This window comes from Varanus komodoensis, unplaced genomic scaffold, assembly GCF_004798865.1.
Source record: "Varanus komodoensis strain SLA01 unplaced genomic scaffold, ASM479886v1 scaffold38, whole genome shotgun sequence".
Classification (NCBI taxonomy): Eukaryota; Metazoa; Chordata; class Lepidosauria; order Squamata; family Varanidae; genus Varanus; species Varanus komodoensis.
In genome coordinates this window covers 3,615,578-3,643,065 of record NW_025335909.1, presented here as the reverse complement: position 1 = coordinate 3,643,065, position 27,488 = coordinate 3,615,578, and the positions used below count along the sequence as shown (strand labels likewise).

The following is a 27,488-nucleotide window of genomic DNA, read 5'->3' as shown; positions in this document are numbered from 1 at the left end:
GGGCAGAAGTTCCATTGAAAATAATGCGATTTTGAAAAAGCCTTCCCCGAGTAGCTTTTTCTGCACATCTCATCAGTTCTTCCCATTCTAAGCGCGTTCCAACCATCAAAACCATGCCAGGACACCTCGTTTTCCTAACCCTAACCCTACCCTGGTGCAAATCCCTAACCCTAATATGGGCAGATGTTCCATTGAAAATCATGCGATTTTGAAAAAGCCTTCCTCGAGTAGCTTTTTCTGCACAGCTCATCATTTCTTCCCATTCTAATCGCATTCCAACCATCAAAACCATGCCAGGACACCTCGTTTTGCTAACTCTAACCCTACCCTGGTGCAAATCCCTAACCCTAATATGGGCAGAAGTTCCATTGAAAATCATGCGATTTTGAAAAAGCCTTCCCCGAGTAGCTTTTTCTGCACATCTCATCATTGCTTCCCATTCTGAATGCGCTGCAACCATGAAAACCATGCCAGGACACCTCGTTTTTCTACCCCAACCCAGTGATGGTGAAACTTTTAGAGACTGAGTGCCCAAAGTGCAACCCAAAACCCGCTTATTTATCGCAAAGTGCCGGTGCTGCAATAAAACCTGAAAACAGCCAGTCCAAGCAAATATACTGGGTATATATAGCCTTGGCAGTGCACTGACCAGCCATGTGGAAGCTTGGATGAATTGCGGCTAATGAATTACGGCTTGTGATGTCATCGCCTGGCACCACTACTCCTTTTCCAGCATGCGCATGGCCCCTGTGTGCGCTGTTATCCGATGCTCGGCTGCTGGGGTGATGCTGGGGCGACTTGGCTCGCGTGCCGACAGAGAGGGCTCTGCATGCCCGCTGTGGCACGCGTGCCATAGGTTCACCACCACTGCTTTATACGGCAGCTTTAAACTTTAGGAAGTCTATATTGAATTTTATCCTCTTGTATTTTGTGGATGTAATGGCTAGAAACCATCCAGAGAGCTTTGGCTATTGGGCAGTGGAGAGGTGTAATAGCTAATAAATAATTTTAGTCTTCAGTAGCGTTGACCCAGTGAAAACAACCTTTGTCCGGACTACGTGTGTGTCTATGGGACCAATGCTGGATCCGATCCATTCACTGCAACAGATCTGGCTAAATCAAGGCCTATCAGGTCCATGTTCGATTTGCTTGCATGAATTCACTCATAAGCCTGCTCCATCCCATTCCCACGTCATTCTTTACTTTTAAAAGCATGGAGATTTTAATTGATTTTTTGCAGCTTTCCAGAACGTACTGCGTTTGTATTCTTGCTGGGGCATAGTCTCTTTTCCGACCACATGATTAGCATGATGCTACTCATGCACAGTGTTGGCTATTGGTAGAGTCTTCCATTTCCACCCTCCTGAACAAAAATGCGACATCCGTACACGGCATCGCATTATTCCCTGATCGTGGCTGGAAATGAAAACAATGGCAGCCACGGAAGCATGGCTTTTAGTTCATTCCACCTGCTCCAACAACGCCCTGTTGGAATGACAACAGACAATGACTTTGGCAGGGGAGGGAAGCTCCCTCAACTTTAATTTCCTAGATATGAAGTTCCTGAGACAAGGATCCCCATCACAGAAACCCACTGCCTGAGAATATGTTGGAAACTGTGAATGGGCCATTTGAGTTTAGACCCTGTACTTTCAAGCACTGCTATTTCACAGTAGCATTGTTAAACTGAGAGCAGGATTAGACCTTTGTCTTTTTGTGGATAGTGGTGGTAAGGGGAAGGAGGGGGCACTCTTGAAAGAAGAATCGTTTCTCACTTCTGCTAAAATAATAATGGACTGTCTTTTTAAAAGTTAATTGCCAGCGCATCTAAAAAATGAATTGTAATTGTTTTCGGAAATGTTTTGCTTAGTTACAGTAAGAGCAGGGCGCATATGTCTAATGTGGCCACTATTAGAGACGGAAATTATGCTGTGCTATAAATAGTCTTTATTAGAGTTTTGTTCCTCGTGGAAGGCAGAATCACTTTTCCCAAAATAATTGACAGGCATACCCCTAAAGCAACATTAGTGTGTCAATGCACAGAGATGGATGCAGTCAAAATAATCGCTTGCTATTTAAACATTCCATTTCAGTTTAGAAAGTGAGTTGTAATACTTTTGCTTAATAGTCTTGAGTGTGCTTTTAAAATGTAATCTCTTGCCCTCTTTTTTAAAAAGAAAAAAAGACCCTGTTATTGGAGTGGAACGGTTCTACTACTCCTTATAGATATCTCTCTATCCCTTAATATACCTCAAAACCCTGCAAGGAAGACAGAAGACATGGGTTACTGCAGTGAAAGACCAGCCTCCCTCCCTGGAAGGATTCACTTTTTCCCTTCTAGCAGTGGTGCAGAAACAGGCTACATTTCCACTGGCCCCCTCTGAGATTTCTGGATGGCCACGATTCTTTCCCCTCAGCCCTGCTCTCTTTCTCCTGACCCTCATTCGTGGTTTGTTGGCTTATGAAAATGCAAATCCAGCTAACCCTAACCCACATCCATCCTGGATTGACTGTTGTATCTCTAGCCTGACTATTGTGGACGTGCCAGGAGAAAATGCGATCGTAGGGGAGCCAAGAGTATTTGGTTGGTGCCAACATTTTATGCTTTCCGGTGCCAGGTCAAGACCTTTTTATTTACCCAGCATTTTCATGTTTAAAAGATTTTAATTATGTTTTACTTCAGTCGTGGGTTATTAGTCTTATTATTGTTTAGGGTCTTATAGGATATTTTATACTGTTGTATTTATTGAATTTTGTTTGTAAACTGTCCAGAGATGCGTAGTGATTGGACGGGTTAGAAATATCCCCAAAAAATAAATAAATTTGCCATTACTCTTGTTCATTGTCTTCAACAAGGCAGTGTGCTTGGAGCACCAGCTCTTATGCCAGACTAACCTTGAGCTCTCATCTATCAGGCCCCATTTTGAGAGCTGAGCTGAGAGCTGAGCTGCAGACATCTATGTTCATTGCTTCAAGCAAGCAGGGAACATGCAGACAGTATATTTATATTGTGAAATGGCATGATGACCTGACAAAGCCAAATAAGAGTGAGGGCATGACAAAGCCAAATATGAGAGAGGGCAATGGTTTCTGCCTCCACTATGAAGGACTGGAAATAATGTTTTATGGGGGCTTTCACATTATTTTCATTAAAGCAACCCATAGCTTCAGCTTAGCCGCACTTCTCACATTTGGAAGGATCATTCAGACCAGCTCCATCTAGCACTGTAAAACGGTTTATCCATTATTGTCAAAGAGAGCAGGAGAATGAATAGAGAATACTGCCTGTAATGTACAGAATTCTGCTTCATTCTACCCTCTCTTCTTGGCTATGCGTGCCCTCTTTTCTCTTGTTGCCTCTTCTTCTCATCCAGAATTTTTCCAGCTCCCCTCCTTCTTCTCCCAAAGCTCATTCTTCTTATCAAGGTATTTCCATAAAATGCACCGCCATGCTCAGTATTTCTAATGATAACAATTTCCTACTTATATCTGAAAATTAATTTAAACGTCACACTCTATTTGCTATTTAATGTGCTCTTTTTGGTCCTAAACTTCAGAAATCTATGCTTCTTCATAACAGAGACAGTTAAGCTTCTCTATAAAATAATTTCTGCACTCTTCTACAGCTGGTAGTCTCTTATTTTGCTATAACTAGTGTTTTGACCATTCTTTTCCCCCTCCTTCCAAGCAGATCAGGATAAAAGCTTACCAACAGAAAGGCTTTATTATGTTAAAGTTGACTGGTTAAGCTGGCCCTGTAGTACAAAAGAAGAGAATTACAGAAGTCGATAACAAAAGAATCGAGGAAAGTTAAAATGCTGCCCATTAGGGAACTGGCTTAATGATAAGAAGGCGATTCTAAAGTATTCTCTTTTCTAAAAGGAGAAAAGGAAATCGTACCTTCTTGGCATCCTTCTATTTCAGGTCAGTTGCTTGGAGCATCAGATGTTGCCAACTGGTCCACCCTCCTTCATGCAAAATATCAAAATGTGAGACGAACAAGTAACAATCCGTTGATGTTTTACAGTGCTAGACATGATTCCTAAGGCAAATTTATGTGAGGCAAGTCAAGGGGGTGGGGGTGGGGGTGACTCTGAAATAAGTGTGGCAATCTTCAAGTGCCAGCCTCAGCATCTTGATCTAGTCAGCAGTTCCATTTAATTCAATGGGATTACTCCATCATAGCTGAATTTACAGTGGAATACACAATTAGTTCCTTTTATATAACTCCTTCATTCTTTTCTTCAAAGTTCCAAAAGTAATTTCCACTTATGGTCCTGGTATTGTTAAACCCTTGTTGCCAAATCCCTTCTGTCCTTTTAATTTTTTAATTCAATCTCAGTTCAAACAGGTTAAGTTTTGTGGGAAAATGTGCTCAAAATTCTTAGCAAGAACTTAATTTCCTTTACCTGTTATTTCCAGTGTCTGTATGATCAATAGGCTATTCTACCTTAATACAATTTGTAGTATTCTTTTATTTCATAATCAAATCCCTTATCAATTCCATATGCAGTCTCCCAGTCTTTGCCACCATCACTCAAGTCATTAATTAGTTAATTATTTCTTCAGGAGCCCTTACAATTTACGTTCAACAGTAATTCTTATTTCCATATAATCAATTTATAAGAGTCCCCTATGAACTATAAGGTTTCTCTAAAATTCACCCATTAATTAATTATCTCATTTCCATCTGATCAATTAAAAAGCACATGCCCCCGTACAATAAGTAATATATTGCTTTGAATTTCTAAGCAGAGTAATAGGGAAAGAAAGCCCATCAATCCTATGATCTTCAGCTCAATCCTAAATTTCAGCTCAGCAATCACAGTATGTTCTTAGCACATCCCATCCCATGATGCACCTCTCCAGTCTTTTTCACTTACCTTGAATGTCTTTCTCCCATTATTGTTCTGACTTGCTCCAGTTCTGATAATTAACTTCTATGCTCTGATCCACTCAGTCTCAAATAACCAGTCTTTAATGATACCTCATTTGGTATTCAACTCTCTTCCGTTCTAGCTTTCCCTCTATTCCTTTCCACTATCTCTTCTATTGTGCCTCGCACATGGCTTGTTTTATCATCTCTTCGCTATGTGCTGAGAGGTCGACTTTCTCAGTGTGTCCATTATTCCTTGAGTCAAAAGAGACCTTAGCAAAAAGTGGCTAGCTTTGCACTTCCCCTTGTGTGCCTTATCCCAAGGACCTCCGCGAAGGCTGAAGGGCATTGTCCAAGGTCTCCTAGGTACACCACACAATTTTATACCTTTCCATTGCAGGTAGGCAAGGGAGGTGAGCTGCAAAGCCAGCCCAAGACATTTTGCTGCTTTAGTGAACGGTTATGCAATGTTCTCCATGCCATTTTCGCACCCAAGTTGACCAGAGTGGCACTTAAAATCTTACTTCAGTACAGGTGATGGGAGAGCATCCTCCACCATAGCTGAGCTGGTCATCTAGGGGGTGCAGGACCCAAGAGGCAGCAGGAATGTCTCTGCTCTCTAATACGTTGCTCCAGCTCTGCTGCCTGGTATCCCCTGCATGAGGACTCAACCTCTCCCTGCCCAGTGGGAAAGCCGTCTAGCGACCAGGCCCATGGCTGCCACAAAAGGGCCTTCAAGAGATGAGACAATACGAGATTCCGATAAAGGGCGCTTTACAAGGAAGAGGGCTGTGGCTTTGAAGGCATGAAGGAGGAGCCCAGCTCTGACAGCTTGTTTCTTTCCCAGTGGCCCTGGCAACTATCCCTGACTGGCTCATCCACTAAAGGAAAACATCTCACGCTTAGCGCTCCGAGGAGGAGAGTTGCTGTCAGTGGAAAGTAGACAGGCGGCACTTTGCACCAGGCATTCTTTTAATAGTTAGGTAACTGGTGGCTTTGTCAGTGCCCACGTCTGACCCAGTGGATGGCTGCCTATAGCACAGGTTTGGCAGGAAATCATTCAGGGTAGGACTATACCATTTGTGATCTGCTGTTTTAATGCAGGGAGAGGCAACCTGGTGTTTTGAACTCCAAAATTCAACACTGCCAATAGCCAGGGATAATTAACATTGTTGTCCAAAACATCTGGAGGTCACTGGATTGCTGATCTTTGCTTTAATGCAATGTCTATGTAGAATGGAAACTGTGAATTCCAGGGGCTCAGCATCAGCAGCAAGCCAATGGTAAGTCAAGTCCTGCAGAAAAGAATTCTGGATATGTTCTAAAGACCTTGAAGGATGATTTGAATTAGGTTTCTCCCCTTCCTCCTCTATCATAATTAATCACCTCTCTAGTTAGTGGCACTAGCTTATTAGTGTGATTTCATTCCCAAGGTCTCCACCTGTTTGATCTTCATTATAATTCAATCGAAAACACTGCCTCTATCTAATTGCCATCATTTTTGCCAATATTGCAGGGTGTGTGATCAATAGACTCAACTTAAATGTATAGTCGGACTCAGTTGTGATACTTCAGGCAATGGAATTAACTGGCCACTGGTCAATATGACATAACTTCTGGAGAGCAAAGCTATGTGCTACAACCATTATGTTTTTCTACATCTTCCCCCCTACCTATGCAAACATGAAAGACCTTTGGAGAGACATGTCCATCAATAAATACGATAGCCTAGTGTGGAAAGAGTGTTGCTACTCCAGCAGAATTGGTTTTGGGACCATCCTGCAGCCAAGGAAGCTCAGAGGTAGCACCTGAAGCAGAAGAACCAGGCTTCATGCTTTGACCAAAGGTTAGACCAGATGATAGGGACAGAGCTGGACCTGGTCCATTGAATTAGCATCTGAAATCTGTAGATCTGAATGCAAGCTGGGAATCAGGAAATCCAAGAAACCATGTTGGATGGAAGAAAAATGTAGAGGCAACAGGGCTATGTTGCACCAAAATTCCCACCTGCCTTAGCCTCTTTCAGTACGGGGCCTCAGAGTCTCAGAAATGGAGGCCAAATCCTACCTGAGTGGAGTCCCAGTCCAGCCTCCATGCTCTGCTGCTGTTTGGCAGTTTCTGTGTAGTTCTTCTCAATTTTCAAAGGCCAAGAGAAAAGCCACCTGTGGAATTCAGATGGATAGTACTTAGATCCCAGGAAGGCCAGACTGGACTTGGATTTGTGCAACCCCCAAATGGAGTTCTGGGGATGTCAGTAGCTTCAGCCTCATCTCAAGCCCCTCCAGTCAACTGATCTTCCATTGCACAAGTTACACATTGAGTAAACTCTGTGCTTTCCTGGACTGGCATCTGCTTCAGCTGATGCAGTTTAGTGGCATGGAAGTCTTGATATTTGGTCACATTTTATCATCGGCATTTGCTACTTTTTAATTAACATTGTAAAAGAGTTGTCCATGGCCCCTGGGTGAGCATCCTGGAAACCATAGGACGGCCCATAAAACCCTTTCCAAGGTCACAGACACTGTTCCAAACTCTGAAAGTGAAGTCCTAACCAATCCACCTTCTCCTGCTCCCTTGTGACCAGTGTGGAGAGAGCCACACCAGCTGCCCTCTGAGATTGGAAAAGCAACCTCGGAGATGGAGGAAAGAGGGGGTTTTGGTGGAGGGATGGGAAAGAGTCCAGGGAGGCCAGGATATGAATTATACTGAGCCTCTTTCACCTTCCTTCCTTTCCCCTCCAAAGCACCTTCACGGAATGGGCTGAAAACACATCTAGCAACAAGGCAGAAGATCAGAAGGAAAAGTGCCTCTGCGACTCCTGCTCTGTCAGGTTCAGCCTAGCAAGGCCAAGAGTCTCAAAGGCATTCCAGTTCTGGGGTTTCCAAGCAGGGAGCATGCAATCCGCAGGACTCCACCCTAAGCGGCCTGAGGAGCCAGCTAGAAAGATTTTAAATAAATAAAAATACAACACAATTTCACAGTATTTTTCCTCTGAAGAGTATAAACAACTGCCAGTCATTCATCTGGAAAGATAAGATTCTTCACTTTTAATATTTTCAATTCCACTTGCCCTTTCCTTCAATATTTATAACTTTTTGCCTTTTGTCTTACTTTATTCTTATTAAAGAAAGAATGGATTGGAACACTGCATACAATCTTCTTTTTAATTTCCTCTGCCCTGATTTTTAAACAATTTGAGTTGCCTGCTTTTCTATGAAATGTAATTTCTTTCTTTTTTTAATTACCATTCTTGCTTTTCCATTTTCAATAACCATTCTGAACAGAAGTGGGGGGGGGAGCCCTCCAACCCCACAGAAAAAAAATACATTAAGTCCTCTTTATACTTTCTTTTTCAGAACTCTGCATATTCTGCTATTCATCTCCTCTCAGATAACTCCTGCTTCACACACTCAGCCCTCTTTCCGCATTAATATTGGGCACACATTTCTGATTTGTCACTGGCAAGTTTTGTGCCTTTAGAATCCATTTTTTTTTCTTTTAACAATTCCGTCTTGCTGGGAAGACGTTTGCTTTGCAAAAGAGCGAGAAAGAAGAGGGGAGGAAAGATGGAGATGAGGAGAAAGCTATCTTGGGGCAAAGTCACCCCTAGAATAAATGGAAAGGGAGGGAACAGAGGAGAGGGCTCTATTACTGTCTTTCAGAGCGCTTTATCTCAATTCTGTGTTTCAGTGGCTAGCTCAGAACAATGCTGCCATTGAAACCAAGGATGCCTTGCCAATCTGCTCCGGCAGATCAAAGGCCAAAGATCTCATCCATCATGATGTACCTCCAAGCTCAGCCACCCGCGAACAGCAAGCAACCGGGTCCTATTTAAGGCATTGCTGTTGACACAGAAAGCCCCAAATAACTCTGGATCATGCCCTGTTAGGGCCCCTTACATGCCCGCTGCCAGATCTCGGCAATCCCAAGAGGAAGCACTCACGAGGGCACACTCATGTTTTACGTGTCGGCTTCCCTGGGGCAACTGGTTGGCCGCTGCATGAGCAGAAGGTTGGACCAGATGTACCCTTGGGCTGATCCATCAGGGGGCACCCTGATCCATATGAGGGTGCCCCATGACCCCCCGACTTGTCTCAGAAGGGCTTGCCAAGGGAGAGCCAGTGTTGAAGCACCTCCCACGTCTAAAATTCATTTCCCACCATCAATAGACAGGCAGAAACAGTTCTGACGCTTGGATGCTTCCTCAGCGCCATCTCTTCACATAGGTGCTAGCTCAAGTGTGACCCTGCTGTGATAACGCAGCACACTGCAGAGCGCCCGGTTTTATTGGCAACGAGTGCTTTTATTGTCATGTATTTCCTTGTTAATGTAATTGGTGTTTTGATGGAACGATGCTGTGTGTTCACCGGGGAGGTCAGAGAAAATTGCTGTGGATCCAAGCGAGTTCAGATTTCTGTATACCTGACCTTTGGATTCTTTATTTGATTTCTGTGCTGCAGTGGATGGGCTTTTTCTGAATCACGCAGATTTGGAGAACTTGCAGGCTGGTAACATGAGAGAGAGAGGGAGGGAGGGAGGGAGGGAGGGAGTTTGTGTGTGTGATTGAGAGAGAGAGAGAGAGAGAGATTCCTTCCTTCCCTCTCAGGTGCAGCAGCACAAATGGCTGCCGCACCTCGCATGGAAGGGGGCCATGGGTGGCATAGCCCATGGGCTTTGATTCCTTGGGAGGACTGCACTGCACCTGACACACTTGCCAAGAACTTGGACTAGGGGCCATGACAAAGTGGACTGAAGTCCAGGGAGCCCAGCCCAGGAAATCTACCAGATTCCTAACCCCAATACAAATTCTTTCATAATCCTCGTGTGGTGGTTGGAGCGTTGGACTGGGGAGCTGGGAGATCTGGGCTCTAGTTCCCACTCAGGCATGAAGCTTATGGGGTGATGTGGACCAGTCACACTCAGCCTAGCCCACCTTTCAAGGCTATTTGAAGATAAGGCGAGCAGAGGAAGGTCTTCACCTGGCATGGAAAATGCAGTGTACTAATAACTAACATCTGTGGCTATGTTTCACGTCACTATAGGAGACTGGGAACCACCCACACTGAGCTCCTCATCATGTCTATTGGTTATTGGGCCTAGGAGAGGCCCCTCGCGAGTGCTCGGAGGTGCACAACAGATGCTGGTTTCCTCTACACACATCCCAAGCCTAGCACCACTGAAGAAACAGCTAAATATTCAACTATGCACTGTTGATACATGCTTCCATCAGCAACATCCCTGAACTTCCCTTTGCCCCATTTCTTCTCTCCCTCGTGATTTCAGTTTCACATGTTTGCACTCCTGCGCATTACTTGGGATCCACTGGAGGGCAAGTTTTGGGACCCCTTGGCTTCAGCCATTTCCTTCCTGCCCCCTCCAGAAACAAGACCTGGAATATAAATCAACCTCATCCATCCTAGTCGAGGTTTCATCCAGTCTTGCCCTGCATTATTTTATTTCAATCCTGGCTTTATTTTATTCCATCACCTCCACCCTGCCACAAGCTGTGGCACCAGATCGCTGTGGCTGAATGGATTAATTTTCATTTAGGCTCAGGGCCCCTTGGCCCAGCTAAGCAAAGCTCTTGTCAATGAATAGAGGGTGGGACGAATCTGTCTTTGACCCAGCTTGCCAACATTAAAGATCATTGTGGGGTAGGGAGGCCCTGGAAGATCCTGGTTCCTGAGAAGCAGCTGGGTGACTTTGGGCCAGTTATTCACTCTCTGCCGAACTGGAGAGGACAAAATGGAGAGGCTGAGGAGTCGTATGCAAAACTGCCTCAGTTTCCCTGCAGCACTAGAGTGAGTATACATGCACTAGGATCCTCTGTGGGGCTACTTTGGAAAGACCACCTGAAGCTACAATTGGGCTCCAAATGCAGCAGTCAGGCTGCTAACATTATCCCCTCCATGGATATAGCAGGAATGGATTATTGTTATATTATATTATATTATTTTTTCATTCCAACTATTGCATCTCCATTGTGCCCCATAGCCCAACCCGTCTGGGAAGGCCACAGTACTGGAGAACCTTAAAAATGTACTATTATGCATGCTATTTAAAACTGCTTAGCTGAAATCATATAGCTAGAGAAGATGTGCACGGACGGGAGCAGAATGGCCAAACCATGTCCCGTATCCTGATTAAAAACTTATCATAAGCTACCAAGGACCTGGGAGTAGAGGAAGGTCTTCACCTGGCATGGAAAAGGTTGCTTCCAGAGCTGGGGGGCACCATTGAGAAGGTCCTCCCCACCAGCCCTGTCACATTTCCTCCGAGGAGGCGCCACGAAGAGGATCTAGCCAATGAGTGTGGCACATGGGTAGTTTCATTCTGGGTGGGACCTTCTGTCAGGGACCATCACTAGAATGTGTCTCAGAGACCAGCAAGCTTTGAAGAACAGCTTGGCAGAGACCAGTCGCTTCTGTAGTGAATGGTGGGATGAGATCTGGAGCTCTTAAGTTAAGTTTGGGTGCAGGGATGCAATGAAGGTAGCGAGACTCACACTAATAATGATTAACTCCCCATTTGGTTGCCCTCTAGGAGCCTGCAAATAAAATAAAACATATTTAAAAAAATCAAATCTCCCTGCTGAGGCCTAGGGTTGTTCACCACTTTCAAGTAAAAGCTTTAATTGGCCTTACGTGGCTTGGGTAGGAATGCCCTGATTTGCATATCTAAAGTTTCTCAAACAGGAAACAAGCTTGGCAGTCCAATTAGCTGTCCTTAGCAATCACCTTAATTTCTAACCTTAACTGAAAAAAGTTGCATCCAATAGGCCACTCTGCACCCACAGCTTTAGCTCTGATTAGAATTTTATTTATGGCTTTCACAAATGCTAGGAGCAGTGTCATGACCCAGGGAATGGCCTTTAAAGTCTATCCTTCTTTGAAATCCTAATACTTTTGCTCTGACTCAAGAGCATTTTCCATCCCTGGCCAGGGCAGAGTTTTAGTTAGCTTTAGCTTTAACTTTTAGTGTCTTAATACATGCCTGATGAGTTCTGCATTGTCTTTTATTATCCCCAAATAGATTTCTCCACATTGTTTTGCTGAGTACCTTTAACTTACCTGGTGAAACGTATGCAGTAAGGTGGATGCATCTAGAGTGCTGTACCAGCATGAAACTAGCTGACCTGCTGCTATCTTGTGCACTGAAAAACATCCAGGTCTGATGTTCAGTGTGAAGAAAGTTCTGGATCAACTCCAGGCGTTGCTGCAACCAAAACATTTATTTTTTTATATTATTTATTTAGAATTTCTGTATGCCATCCCATTCGCTTGAGCCTCGGGATGGCTTACATACAATAAATAAACACAATCCAAATAGTGCACATAAAATCCAGATTCACCCTGGAATCCAGAGTAAGAGGCAAGGTGGCTGTTGTAAAATTTGCTTACAGCAGCCTCCAGTGGTGCTGGGCTAGCGTAGGGTAGGCACTTGCTCCACCAATGGAAGAGCACATGGTTTGCATAAATTTGCCTGTGGTTATTGATACACAGAGAGGCTACTGGGAAATAATCATCATGCTTTCTATAGAAGCACACTCCATCTCATCTTAGTGTGGAAACATGTGACCAGGTGGCCTCTGTGCCTGCCTCAGTCTGCCATGGTGAACAGGAGGGGAATGTCCGGAAGGCTCTTGCCTGTGGACCCCTTCTGGAGTGGGGAGCCTGGGCCTGGGGATAAGATGGAGGAGAATGATGTAAGCTGCCTTGAGTCTTTGCAGGGGAAAGGCAGGATATAAATCGGGGGGGTGGGGAATTGCCCACCCATGGCCACCACTGATGCTGGCCGGTTGAATTTTAAGTTCCAAGTGAACGTTCCATATTTCAGGAAGAGAAAAAGCAAGTGTGGATGGGTGGACTCAAATGTTACTTACTTTTAGTTCCTCGAAGAAAGAGCACGATCAAACTGCATCACAATAAATGTCACTTCCATAGCAAAATTCAACACTGCGGCTCACAACGAAGCTTTTCTTTATTACGTCTTAATCCCTGCCTCCAAGGAAGCTGGAAACTACACAAGGAGGTAAATCTGCAGCATAAGTTTGCCAAGGGAAACTTGCAAGCATGACATGAGTGTAGCACCACCACCTCACCCATGTTCCCCAGGAACAGGTGCCCCAAGCCTCTGATGTTGGGGTAACCATTGACAGCCAACTGCAGCACAAGATTCGGTTTCCATGTGTTGGTCCTAGCTGTCCATCCTTCTCTTCTTCCTGTACTGCACTATATGCAAAGCTACAGTGGATTGTCACAACTAATTAGCTTTGGAAAGATATTGATCAGCTTACTGCTTGACCCAGTGCCCAAGACTGAGAAGGATGTTAACCCTCATTAATCTGAATTTGAAGAGGCCGAGTCCTTTACTCTTCACCAAGTCCCATTGTCTTTAAAATTCAAGACCAAGAAAACTACTTGGTCAAAAGTTTTGTCCAAAGTAGCAGGCATGACTCCACTCAAATGGTTCCTTAATTCCACCCAAAGGGTGCCTGGCTGTAGATGGGGGTACATACCCCTTCCAGCCAAAAGTCTGCATTTTATGTTGGAGAAATTCTGGGCTGGGGGCTACATTCTGGTGGGTGGGGCTGAAAGCTAAAGAGGTAGGGCTGACCCTCCCACAGCATAGTGTAGTGGAATGCTGTTAGTGCCAGCACCACTAAACCAACCTCGCTAAATGGGGGGAAATAGTGCAACATTTGGGAAAGCACCAGCCAATCAGTGGCTGGTAGAAAGCAGGTGGCTTCTGGAGATCCCAGTGGGCTGGATTTGGATCTTCAGAAAGTCAGATTTGGCCTCAGGCCAGGTTGTTCTGCACGTCTTCCTTAGGTTCTTCCAGCAATCAACACGGTCTCTATACTCTGAGAGAAGTTGAATATTAGGACATCATTATCCAGAATTCCAGCTTTCCTGGATCCCACTTATGGAGACACAAGGAAACAAACTGATCAGGACAGGGGCTTGGGTTTGTGAACCAATCACGAAGGGAAAGAAACCAAGAGGAAGGAAAAGCAAGCATGGTGTAATACAGCTTCTGTGTCTCTTGGGCCAGCTTCTTCTGCCAAGTTTTATCCCTCAGACATCTAATGTGGGACCAGACCAGACCAGAACTTCATGGGGTGTACAACACAGAGACATGGAAATGCAAGTCAAAAGATGCCACCATTGAAGGTGTCTTGAAAACAGTTTCCATTCTTTCCCATGCTGAATTCCCTGGAGAAAAGCAAAATATTCCCCAGATATATGAAATTTATCTCCAGTTTGATGCTAGACATAACACCTTTTCACAATATATGGTCTTCATGAATCTTCCGTATGTATATTTTCCTTCTGATGAATAGACCTTCTGAAACATAATCTTCTCTCTTTGCAAATGCTAACATATGATGAATAGGCTGCAAGGTTATTCAGCTATTAGAATTTTATCTTTTATTAAAGTATCTTTGGCATTCTTTTATTTATTCTGTTGGGTTGCTGTGCTTTCCCTGATGTCTGGTTTCTATATACTTTGGATAGCTATGAGTCAATATGGTGACCAATGAAACTTTAAAAAGGAGTTTAGTGTGGCCAGTCAAAATCTAAACTCAGTATCAGCATCCCAAAGACTTCTGAAATAGGAACCCCTTTTGAGTTCCCAAAAGTCAGTCAAAATGCAGACTCTGAACTTCTTTTCCAAGAGAGGTGGCTGAGCCTGCGTGGTCACCGGAGCCTGGGTTAATAACTCAGAAATGGGTCATGGCCCAACAATGAATGAACCATTGCCTTGAGCTGCCCTTCCTAACCTGCTTCACTCCAGAGAGTTTGGACATCAACTCCCACAAGCCTCAAGCCTCAAAGCCAGTCGTCAGGAATGGGGGGATTTGTAGTCCAAAACATTTGGAAGGTGTTGTGAAATCTATTTTCCAGTGACCTTATATGTTACTTATTTTTGCATTTCTATGCTGCCTCCTACCCCTAATGGCGCCTTTGCATAGCTTACAATATTTTTAAAAATAGCACATGCATTATTTTTGCATTATGCATTAAAACAATAAAAATGATCCAATGCAATCCGGAATTGCTCCCTGGGGCCACATAAAGACTTTGGCAGAGGCTTGGTCTCGAATGGGCAATTACGGCCCATTGGCTTTACAGAAGGCCCACTCCTAATGGAGAAAATCTGATTTGCTGGGCCTGAATTGGGAAGCAGGGAGGTAGAGTGGCTGCAGGGGTGAGTTGCAGTACTTGCAATATCACTGGTCACCACTGCCTGGCTGCGGCAGCACCGGGGAGATCTTGGGTCAGTTCCCCTGCCTTAGAGGAAAAGGTAGGAAGCCACCACCACAAGAACAAACAGGAGAAGACTTCATCATACCATAAAAGCTGATGACTCTCGATGCTCAGCGAACCTCCGTTGCCAGCCACTTCAGAATCTAGGCAACATCTCTCTGCTCCCATTTCTCATTTTATATGGCTTTGAACACCTGTTTGCCAAATGTTAATTGCTGATAATGAATCATCAATTATCATTACTTACAGTTTAAGCGGCTCCATTTGCAAATCCCCAAAACTCTTAACTCCTCCAGTGTGCCAGACTCAGGTCCCAGTCCCAAACCTGTAAAGGAGGCACTGGAGATGCAATTTATCTACCCATGTAACCCAGATTGTGATGAGATTCTTGGGAAAAGTTGGCTAAATTTTTGTTTCTGGCTCATCATTTGTTGATGTCTTGGTTTTAGAGGGGAGCAAAGGGAAGGGCGGTAGGTAGCATGGGTAAAGTACATTGCCCAGTTTGATCTCCGCATCTCCAGATACGGCTGGGACAAACTCACATCTGTGACCCTGCAGAACTACTGCAGATCAGTGTTGAGCAGTGAGCAGAATTCCAGCTTGGATAACTTATACACTGGTCCTGTTCCCCTGCTTGGATCTGGGCCCCCTGGCAAATTTCCACACATGCCTACCCTTTGTGCTGACCTGATTATGACTACCTGACCAGCCTAGTTGAAAGACTTCCTTCTCCCATACAACCGCCCAGTTCTGAGTTCTTTTGAAGAGGCTCTGTTTGAGACTGCTGCCACTTTCTGAAGTGCATTTGGTGACAACCTAAGAGAGAGCCTGTTGGTGGACCATTCCTGGTCTCCAGAACTCACTGCTAAGGGAGGTTTGGCTTGGTTCCTTCTGCTAGCAAGCAAAACCAGCTCTACTTAAAAGGGTGTTTAACTTGGTGTACTCAGTGCTTTTAATCCCCCCCTTCACACACACAATTGTTCCTTTTCATTACATTGATTGAAACAATATAGTGCAAACCTATTTGGTTCGGTAAGCTACCTTAAATGCCCCTTTTGGGTAGAAAGGTGGGATACAAAGCAAATACATGAATATAAATGAACACCCCCAAAGCTGGTTTGTGGGGACTATCTCAGCCAGCAGCAATGGAGATAAACGCATCTCTTTTCCACCCCTTTACTCTTCAGTTTTGCAGCTTGCCTACTCTAAATTTCCCAGAGATTCTTCTGGAGGATCAGTTAAACATGCGGTACGGAGCTTTCATCCAAGTGGGTTGTCCATGCGTGTGTGTGTTAAATAAGAGTCCTATTGCAGGATCTTAATCACAATGAGGCGTTCATAAGCGCTCCGAATTTAACAAGCTGCATTGTACTCCACCAAGTGTGAGGCCCCCATTCAGATAAAATGCTACACTGCCCTTTTATCCCACCATTTTCTTTTCCAGCCAGGGCCCCCCTGGGGGAACTGTGAGCTTTAAATCAGCAAAAAGCATGAAGGAATTGTGTTCCCCTTGAGCCTTTGTATTATGATAATGCCTAGATAAAGATGCCTTTCTATTAATTGGAGTTAGCTCTACAGGGACTAGTAACATAGAGAGCGGGGAAAGAAAGGAGCGGAGAGCAAAGGAGAGGTTTAACATGTGCAGGACTTGTGATTACAAAGAAGGAAGAGATTTCAAGCTGAGAGCAAGGCTGCCAGAAGCCTGATAGGACAGAATTTTCAGCCCAGGTTGCCAGATTTCCCTCCCAGCTGTGCTCCTGCGCATGTAACATGCAAGCAATGAGAAGAGAGAAGCTTGCTAGTTTTGCTTTCCAACACTTTCATTAAAACAACAACAGTCCTCTCCTCAAATGCTTCTCATCCCATTTTTGAAGAAATGTGAGGATTTCAGGAAGTTTCCATCAAAATAAATACACAAATTGAATGAAATTCTCACCAGCCCCTAAAATATGGCAAGCAGAAATCTAGGAGGTAAAACATGGTGATACTCTGATGCAGAAAGATCTGCCTACAGGATTTACCAACATGCATTTTTGTGCCAATAACAGCTAGCTGATATCACAGCAAGGTAGGAAAAGCTTCACCTGCTGAATTTCTGCCTGGTGTACAAATAGTGATGGACAAACTTATCCTAAGTCAATTTGGGATTTACTTGGAAAATGATGGACTTGCCTATGTTAGCTTAGAAGAGGGTTCTTTAATGTGAGCTCGAATTCCATCGTTCTGCATTTTTGTGGGTGTACAGGACCTGTTTCATCCCAACTTTGGGCATGAGGCCTGTAGCAACAGTCCAGAAACTGGTGTTAGCTTCTCCCATTGAGAGTAAAACACACCCAGTCTCCGTGGTCCTCAACTGATCTTGATCCCTTATGAATGACTGGCCAAAAATCTCCACAGCATCTCTTGTATTGGAAACCAGTTTTCAATCAGCAAGTTCTGTACTGGTAGTCAAATTAGTGTAAGCACGGCCAATAACATGGTGCACCCCTTTCTAAGCCTTCCCCCCTTTACTTCTAAAGCATATAGTCTGGGTTTAGGGAAGATGATAAATATGTATATCTATATACATTGCAGTGATTTAGGGCAAAGCACAGAATGGGGAAAGGTTGGCCTTATTCAGAGCATAAAACATGAAGCAGTTTAAATGGGCAAATTGATGGCAAAGAAAAGGAAGGGCATACTATTAATGGACGGAAGACAAGAAAAGGGGAAAAATACTTCACAGCAGGTCTAGACCTGGGCAAGCTGCCTATCCGGTTCCTTGAAGAACTGCTAAGGAAAGTTCTCCTGGCAACAGGGCTTTGTCTTCTTGGTGTGAGGAAAGCTACTCCTGGGTGCCTGCACCCGAGAAACCCAAGGGCAGACTCCCCTTGTGCCTGCAAGGGCTGGGACCTGGGCGGCAGTTGGGACAGGCAGAATGCTGGGCCAGGATGCTGGTGTGAAGCCAGGTCCTGCAGCTTAGTGCGGCCAGAGGCTGGTGGCATCGTCAGCCATTCAGGGTCAGGGTAGCAGGCAGTCCTATTATACAGGGGGGTGGGGGGAGAAAGCACAGTCCAGATGTCTGATGCTACGGAAGCAGTCACAGAAAGGTGCTCCAGACAAGAGGGGGCTGGAGTAGGGCAGGAACAACTGGAGCAAGCAAGAACACACAAGAGCAAGGCCAGAGCAGACCAGGGCTTGCAGGATCAAACAGGAACGAGGCAAGGACTAACCAGAGCAAGCAGGAGCAGGCTGGAGTGTGCCGGAGAACAGAGAAGAGCAGCGCTGGAAAGCCTTCTATGCTGCTCTTCAGGACCTCCAGCTGCACTGCATGGTTGCTCTTCACTTGCTCCCTGCAAGAGCCTGCAAGGGCGCTCCTGGTTCTGCAGGCACTTGCAGGGTCACTCAGGCCCTGATCCTGCCTCACACTCCCCTACTTCCTGGAAGACCTGCTCCTGTGCTGAAATACAAAGACCATTGTCTTCCTTTCTCAGCTGGGTGTGTCTCCTTTGGTCCTTCTCCCCCTGCTTTGATGGAGATCCCAGAAGATCTTTGGGGTCTCCTGACTGTCGGGTAATGGCTGATCCCCAGTTCTGTGATGAGTTCTAGGAGATCCCTCACCAAGTGTTTAGGTATCTGGACAATTTTGCTAAATTTGACCTTGAGATCAACTAAGCCAGGTCATCCGCATTCCAGTTCCAGCATCCAAATGACCTGGCCTTTAGCCGAGACTTGCCTCTGATGATGAAGGGGAAAGTTCTTTCTCTTGGTCCTGGGGAAGATGGAGTTAGCATGCACTGGCTGAGTGGCTGACCATAGCAGAGGTGTTTCTTGGGAGCTGTAGTTTCTCCATGGAATTCACTTCTGAGTAGAGGTTGAAAGGAGTGTGGTGTTAGAGACAAATCATAGGCTTTCAGTTGCCTCTGGTTGGGTATCCTCATATTTCTGCCCATGCAGCTGCAAGTAAAGCTTAGTGGCCAGGGGACAACAAGGCATCCCAGAGTTGCAGTCGTGCTGGAAGCGTCTTTGCAGAACATCTAACTTAGGACCACTGTGTGGGGGAAAGAGTTAAAATCCTCCCCTCCTTCCATGTCAGGGCACTGATCCAGATCAGGTCTCCTGCACACACCTCAATGTAGCCTCTAACCTTCTTCTGCTCTCTCACTGAATGACCATTTCTGAAGGTGTTTGTGACTGCTACTGAAATGCAAATCGTTACATTTGCTCCGCCCATTCAAGAAATGAATAAAAGGAAATTCTTTGCTTTAATCTGACTCTTCAAGCTGAATTAACCTTGAAAGTTTAATGACGTATTCTTCCACCCCAACACATGCACACACACAGCAGAGCAACAAATGCTCAGTTGTCATGACAATTCACTCCAGCCAAATGTACCAGAGGTGGCATTGCAAGAGAAGAGATCACCCATGTTTGCAGAGCTGGCTTCAGTCCCAGGTCAAAGTCCACCTCAGGCACCATCTTGGTGGTGGGAGGAAGGGCATGGGGTGGGCCCCACATCCACAGCTTTGGTCCAACATGAAATGTTTCCCACAGCATCTCTTGCTTTCTCCCAAAGTGTATTTAAATTAGGTTCCTTTGCAAAGGAGACTGATTTTGGTCTTTTGGAAAGCAACATGTACACACATGACGAGTGCACAAAGAAATTACATGCATTTCTGAAATGATTGGAATCCCACAGGAGAGAGGCAGGAACATAAGTTCCCGGGGCCTACTCCAGCTGGCCCCCCATTCCCCTGCCATTTCTTCCAACCAGACTGGTGAATCCTATGCCAGAGGGGCTTCTTATCCATTGCAGCTTTTATTCTGAGCTGAATAGGAGCTACCCATGGTGCTGAAATCCATCACCATGGACTGACGGAGGAGTCACTGGCCTCCCTTACCACCAGCTGCCCTGTGGCAAAGATCCCAATGAGTTTTCCCTTGTTCGTACCGATTATTATGACTCCATTATTTTTCAGTTGCTTGTAAGCTGCTTTGTTAGGATTTGTAACCAGCTGTAAGGATGAATAATGCATGCCATGACTGAATAAGCACCTGCTTCGTCAGTGACTGCATGAATCCAAAACGGAAAAAGAGACACAAAATACATGCAGATTTCTGTGCAAAAGAAACGGAGTAGCCTCCTGCACACCCTCCAACACTTAGGCTTACAGATGAAAACGTAAAATAAGAACCCTGGCGGCCCTCATTGGCTACAGGACAGAGAGCCCTGGGGACCTCACCTACTTCCCAGGAAAAATGCTGGGAACTGAAATAATAATTCATCATACGGATCCAGAATGGAGCCTGGCACTGGTAAATACTCCTGCTACACATACATCTTGCCAGAGATTTTGTGGTTTCTGTCCGATGGTACCATATTAAGTACTGTGCGGTTAGGAGCAGTGGGGGTTTAACCCTCAATCCATCAATGCTCTGCTGACTTCCAGTAGTTAAGAGCATTTGAGGGGCGGAACAAACTGGCAGAGTTTTATAGTATCATGTGAAGAATCTAATAAAATCCAGACTGGTTTGTACAACAGTGTGGAAAATGCCTAGATAAAGCCAGCCAGGTCTCTTTCATTACTGAAGGCCTATGGGGCATCACCAATGATTTGGATGCCCCCCTTTTTCTTTCTTTTTAAAAATAGTATTGATTTTGTTGGCAGGATCATCAGGGTTCATCTTGAAGAGTGAAAAAGAAAAGTGGGCTCACAGCGTAGTAGAGAGATTTGAGATTTAGAACTTGCCTTTGCTCTGTCAATACTCTTTGGAAAGCTCTTTAAGAAGCATCTCTGTTGGTGGAAATTTCTGTTTGCAAACAAGGCATAAGACTGTACAAGCATTTGTGCAGCTTGGAGCCGGTAAGCCTGAGAGAGGTCAATGCTGGGACAGATCGAAAGACATAATTCTCTCGGCTGGTGAGGATATAGATATGCTTGCACTGTAAAATTTATATATATTTGTCCTGGGTATGTACAGAAACTCATGCAGGCAATTAGCGATCGACATTTTGTTGGGATTGTACAACACTGCAGGATGTCGCTGCTCATTCACAGGCATCTCGATCAATTGTGTACAATGGATGCGGGGAGAGCTTTCGGGCTGGCATCCAGCACCGTGGAAAACTGACGCACGAGTTCTTCAGAGTTGGTTTTGTTCTGGAGTTTAGAAGAAAAACTTCCATAAGCAGGCCGTCTCCATTGCTGAAAGGTCCCATGGAGTGATCGTAAAGTTCTCACCCTGTCATTTCCACACTATGTGGGTCTGTTTGATTACTTATTTGCATTTACATCCACTTTTTCCTCTTGTGAGGCAGATTACATGGTGGTCCTCACAGCCGTGTTATCCTCACAGCAGCCCTGAGAGGTGAGCTAGGCTGAGAGTCTGATTGGCTGGAAGCCATCTGGAAAGTTCCATGGCCAGGTAAAGACCAGAACCAGGAATTCTTGCATCTCAGTCCAACTCTTTCACCACTGCATCACACTGACTGTACATTAAGGTGCTAGCACACTAGGGCACACTGGTCTAGCAGCTTTATATTTGTTTAAGACCATCTTGGGAAGTGGTACTCACTGGCCCACTAAGGCTGATAGGAGAAGCACCCTGGTCGGTACACCTCATTCCTTCCTAAGTTTGCAGAGCCACTGACATTCTTCTTACACAAACTACCGTGACCATCGAAACCTCACTTTCTTTCATGCACTTTTCTGCTCAGGTTGCTCCCGCGGAATTGAGGTTGCTTAGGTGAACATATGCAAGTTCCCCAAAATTCTGTAAAAACAAACAAACAAACAAACAAACAAGTGAAAGGTCACGTGGCACAACTGCCATGCTGTTGCCAAGCTTACTTTGAAATGCACTGCCGCAGCATCTCGCATTCTTGTTATCCAGGTTCTCTTTGAATTCTCTGCTGCCAAGAGACAAGGTGTGCCTTTCATCCAACAAGCAGCTCCGCAATTGTGCTTCAGCTTCAGAGTGAAGTAAGATCGTCAGCTCCTTCTCGGGGGCCTGATAACCAGGTGAAATCTGTATCATTGCTCCATAAGGCAATTGTGTTTTGCATAGCAGAATGGGAACTGTTCTATCATTAAAATAAGATGCAGAGATGGGAAAAATAGAGGATTCATCTTTCCAGTTCTTTGAGGCCTGAAAAGAAGAAGAAGAAGAAAGACCTGCAGATCACAAGATTTCTTTAACCCAGTTTCCCTCTTGTCCTGAGCAAGGGATTGGAGCAAAGAAACTCTCCGGTCTCAAGATGAAATTATTCCATTTCCCCTCTGTTCAGCAAAGGGCAGGCTGCTTTATTATACACATGATATTCATTGAGCCCTGCTGGAGTTGGTTGTGAATCCAGAGTCCCTTGTGGAACATTTCTCCTGCAGTTTTTTAACCATCCATTCGCATTCAATGTAATACAAAAGACATTGTTGTGGGGGGAAAAAAGGATCAAAGGAGAAGAAGATTCTGTGAAATAATCGCAGGTGTGGGCCGGGGGTCCTTTGTTTATCTTAGGTGATGGAGGATGTGCAAGAGTGACCAGATCTATGTCTTTGCAGGCATCTGCAGCCTCTCCGGCTTCCTGAACGTCAATTAAGGTGCAAAGGAAGATGCTATGAAGTCCTGTTTCCCATGTTGCTTTTTCAGTGCAGAAAGAAGAGGAAAATGAGCAGTAGAAAGGAAAACACACTGCAGTGATGAGGTGAGCTCAAGAGTACCACCAAAACAGCATCCAAATCACCCTTGGAAGGATGCCCCCAAAACAGAACTCTTCCACGGGGTAGGAGAATGCTAAAGAAATTGCAGCTGGGCTGCTGAGCACAAGGGAAACGGCCTCTTCCGTGGTGACCCTGATCTCGGAAGTCAAGCTCCGTCAGGGTTCATCAGGCCCTTTCTATCGAAGTGGAAAGCCCTGGAGACCGACCTGCATTTGCTGGGTCCTCCCCAGCTGGGCTGGGCCACTGGCTGGGCCACTGGTTTGTATTGGTATGTTTTGTTTTTAGAGATCTGAACTGGACTTTCATGTTTCTAGGGATTTCATTCAAATATGTTTTCTGTGGAATTGCATTGTATCCACCGTGTGGTTGTCCTAAGCTTTGCACACCTGCCCAGATAGGGTTTGGACCTTAGACGTAATAGATGGAGGGATTTTAATGTGGGTCTCAGGGACCTTATCTCAGTGCAGCAATATGCCAACATCTCTTGCCCTCAGCAGAAGTGGACTGAGAGAAAGGAAGACCAGATCAGAGGATCATGCAGAGATGATAGGCAGACTCTTTGGCGGGCTTACAAGTGAACGTTTCTTTCCTTAATAAGAATTTATTTCTTACATGGCCATAGTTCCTGGCACAGAGCTTTGACATGATGGATTTGGGGGAATCTCCCTGTTATCCTCACGGAAACAACATAATTTCGACACAGTCTTTTGGATCTCTTCCTATTCTGGAATGACAGCAAGTTCAAAGAAGCCTTCATAGGGTTCCATTTTCTTTGACGTAAGCACAGCAGGTCTGGTCTCTTTGAAAAACAAAACAAAAAGTCTGTTTATTTCCAAATGTACAGATCAAAAATGATTTATTTCTGCCCCCCCCACCCACATATATTTGATCAGCCTTAAAAGTGCTTGGAGAGAGAACACAGCGTCACTTCTTTAAAAAAAAGAAGCCTTTAGACTATGCCACAAAATAAAGAAAATCTTCTTTAAGAACAAGACTACAGTCCCAATGGAAACAGCCATGGAGACACAAAACTTTGAAATAATGCACCCCCAAACCAGCCAGAAGTCAATCCATAAAATTTTGCTGCTAGCTGAGATGCAACTGCTAGGAATGTCAGTGAGAGACCCACAGAACTAAACAACTTTTGGAGTACAAGATGCTCAGACTGCTACAGGTTGCTTCTGAAAATGGCATGAGAGTGCATCCACCTAAACCACGGGTGCAGAGCCCTTTTCTGACCCAAGGGCCCCCAAGGAAGTGAGGGCTGCAAACTGAAGGTAAGGGCAGCCCCAGGCCAAGGTGGGGGAAGCTGCCCCTACAAAGGGGCACTCACACAGCCCCCATCTGGACTGATGTTTCCTCACCCCTCATTCATACAGCCAGAGTCAAAGCAGCTCCCTCTTTGCCAAGGTCATGGCGGCAGGGAGAGAATGGCCACTTCACCATGGCCCAGGTATCTTGAAGGGGCGACTCCGGAGGAAGCCTGCTCCAGGCAGGGTGGGGAAACTGATGGGTACATTAGTTCTCCACCCACTCTAGAGGTCATTACATGAAGACTGTCAGGGTATATTCCACTTTTGATCTGCAGGTTCCCCATCTATTACTTAAACCTTGCGTGGATTGTTTCCTGAGTCAAGCCAAGCACCTACAATAAAGCGGTTTCTCATATTTAATTATTAATTAAAATAATAATCTCATAACGTCACAACCTCCAGCTCTTTTTCTGCATCCCTGGGTTCTGACTCCCCTGCTGCTCTCTGCTGCTTCTTTCTTCAGATGGATATCGCTTGAATGACCAAACCTCTGGTAGCTGGCTGGATTTCTATGCATCTTTCCAGCTACCTCACCCAACCAATTAGCCAATCAGAAGGTTGCTGATTTCTGGCTTCCCTAGAAACAAGGCTTCTCCTCCCTCCTTAGATGCTCCAGCAAGCTATTCCTTTATGTCCTTACTGACAATCATATTTCAATACTCTTTTCCACAGTGACGTATGGATGGTTCTCTCTGTTACTCCATCCTTCCTTGGACTGTTGCATGATATTCCAGCAAGTGGACCTTAGCCTGGAACATGGGAAGTGTGGATTGGGGGCAGTGCTGCAGAATCAGTGGGGCTACTTATTTGCTTCAGATCTCACTCTGAACCTGCTGCAGAACTCTATCCCCATACCTGTTCAGCACCATGGAGAGCATCCCAGGTGAAATCCAGAAGACACTTAAATGGCCAGCAACCGCTGCCACAATCCTGAGTGCAGTTCAGTTGTCTTTGCGTGATTCCACATGCTGGTCCCTCACAGTTCAGAAGCACACTACATTAACCATGGCCTGGATTTCAGGCGCCATCTCTTAACTTCCTGTGCAGAAAATAAGTTGCCTGGAAAAAGTAAATTTCAGTCCAGGGGAAGAAATTAATTTAGCATTGGTTAATTTAATCAGAATGTGTCTTTGGCCATTCCAGTCATGACTGAATCTTTTGAACAATGCTCTCTGAGGAGGAAAGCAATTTCCAAAGCAAACAAATCAATATTCAGAAGCTACATGGCATTCAGAATGTTATCTCCAACCAGAAAGTATTATTAATACATAAGCAGAGCCCTGGATCTGAGGTCACATATGTATTTTGAGATTATATTATTTTATTCAGTGATTCCTTCCCAGCTACTCACCTTTCTGGACCCTTAATTAAAATACTAAAGACCAAAGACGTAATCTTTGATGGTTTCTCTCCCACAATCCATTGACTTGCTGGTGGGCCAGAGGTGAGCACAGTCGGAATAAATTTCGACTGGACACACAAGTATGGCCAGTTGAGCTCTAACCTCTGACATTTGCAGATGGAAAGCATCCATTAATGAGAACCGACCACAGATAGTTGATACAGAGAGGAGTATTTTCTTAATGCAGTGAAAACCAAGAGGAGCAGGTTCCCAAAAGAAAAGCTGAGTCAGCGAGAAAGGTGTGAGACTTGGCGTCCCTTAGCTTTTTTGTTAGTTTGGCACTCCACCAAGGAGGAGGAGGAGATCTATTCTCAGTTCCTGCAGAGGGCAGGTTGGGAGTCGATAGCTGGACAATGCAGGGTACCAGACCTGCATTCAGCTGAATATTAGGTGGAACTTCTTAAGAGCTCCTTCAGGCTGCCTTGGTCTCTCCATTGGTGCAGATATTGAGATGGCTGCTTGTCAGGGATGCTGCTGTTCTATTCCGCATTGTGCAGGGTGTTCTGCCCCATGCTCTCTAAGCTCCTTTTCATGATCTATGACCTGTAGGGACCACAGCCAGGATCCACAGAACTAGCTGAAGATATTTATTTTCTCAGTAAAAGGGGACATGCATATTTATTTTCTCAAATAGCAGCCTCTGCCCCACTCTCCAGGTCCACCTAGAAAAAATGGATAGCTTCAAATGTGTGTTGTGATGTGAGACTGGGAACTTTTATTCCCTGGGGATTTTTTCCCTACTCCCCTGGTTGGGTTCTGACCAACCCCTGCTCCAGCCAGCTAGTTAGTGGATAAAGATGCAATCCACCTCTTTTCTCCCTGTCCAAACCATGGAACATGAATGCCACCCCAGGAAAGCCACTGATCTGTTGCAGCGTGCACAGGATGGCTCTGGGGGCCCAAAGCCACCTTCCAAAGAAGGTTTTCCCAGGGACTGAGTGGGCGAGTGGCAACCCAGGTGGACATTGAGTCAATCCAGGCGAGATCATGCAAATATTTGAAGCAGCCTTCTCAAAGTCAAGTAGGGATGGAGGCAGCTTTCCTCCCCTCTGCATTTCTAGGCAAAAGCAGCTTGCTTGGCACTTTCCGGACAAATGCATGGATTAAAGCAAAGTTCTCCTTTAGACTGTGAGCTTCTCTGAATTTTGTGATCTGGCTCTTGTTTCAGAAATGGCATGCAAAAATGTCTATTATAGGGAAGCTTTGCACCGAACTCAGATGCTGGCATATAAAGACATCTAAGAGGTGCTTACCAGACACAATGCACAAGGTAGGGCAACTGCATACAGAGATAACTGTGAATATTTGTATATTCGTGCATGTGTATTGAATGGGCGCAGTGGCGCAGAAATTGGACAGAGTGATTGCATCCTTTGAAATAGGCTGGAAATAGACCAAGTATTTCTTCAGCTGGAAATAGACCAAGTAGTCATCCTTAATGTTAAGTATTTACAGAATGGTAGCACGCATCCTTGCATTGTGCCTCTAGAGAAAATAAAACCAATACTTGTCTTTGTTTGTGTGTTTATTATCCACCGATTGTCTAGAGAATGGATGCTTCAGTTCTCTACACTCAGCTGGAAATCTAATTGAAAGCTCCTTTGTCATAAACATTAGATGGGACCTTAATAAGTCCAGGGAAACTCCCGGGGTCCATCTTTTCCAGAGGGAGGCACATGCCTCGCTTTAGGATCTATGCTTGTGTCTGGCTAATTAATTCCTGACCTCACTGTTTCTTGGCACTGGGCTGAAGCTATTTGGCTCTGGTTCATCTGATTGCAGAGGCTGTCACCAAACCAAAATGGGTTTTCGAAGAAATCAGATGGCTTTGTGACTGCATTACGGAAGGATGAGAAGAGCTTACCGGTCAGAGCAGAAATCTATTTGAGCATTATCAAATGAAACTCTTCTCTGCGAAGAAACTTTGGG

General features: G+C 45.0%; 1 protein-coding gene across 1 annotated transcript in view; it reads right to left on the bottom strand.

Moving 5' to 3' along the window:
- The window catches only part of GALNT9 (polypeptide N-acetylgalactosaminyltransferase 9), a 236,812-nt gene that overhangs the window by 17,101 nt on the left and 192,223 nt on the right, over window positions 1-27,488 (bottom strand). The window contains exons 12-18 of the transcript XR_006415730.1: window positions 23,457-23,643; window positions 15,395-15,472; window positions 12,759-12,895; window positions 11,947-12,091; window positions 6,944-7,038; window positions 3,901-3,968; window positions 3,710-3,755 (exon numbers count right to left, since the gene is read on the bottom strand). The gene's annotated coding sequence lies outside the window, so the exon portion shown is untranslated. The remainder of the gene's footprint in view (window positions 1-3,709; window positions 3,756-3,900; window positions 3,969-6,943; window positions 7,039-11,946; window positions 12,092-12,758; window positions 12,896-15,394; window positions 15,473-23,456; window positions 23,644-27,488) is intronic.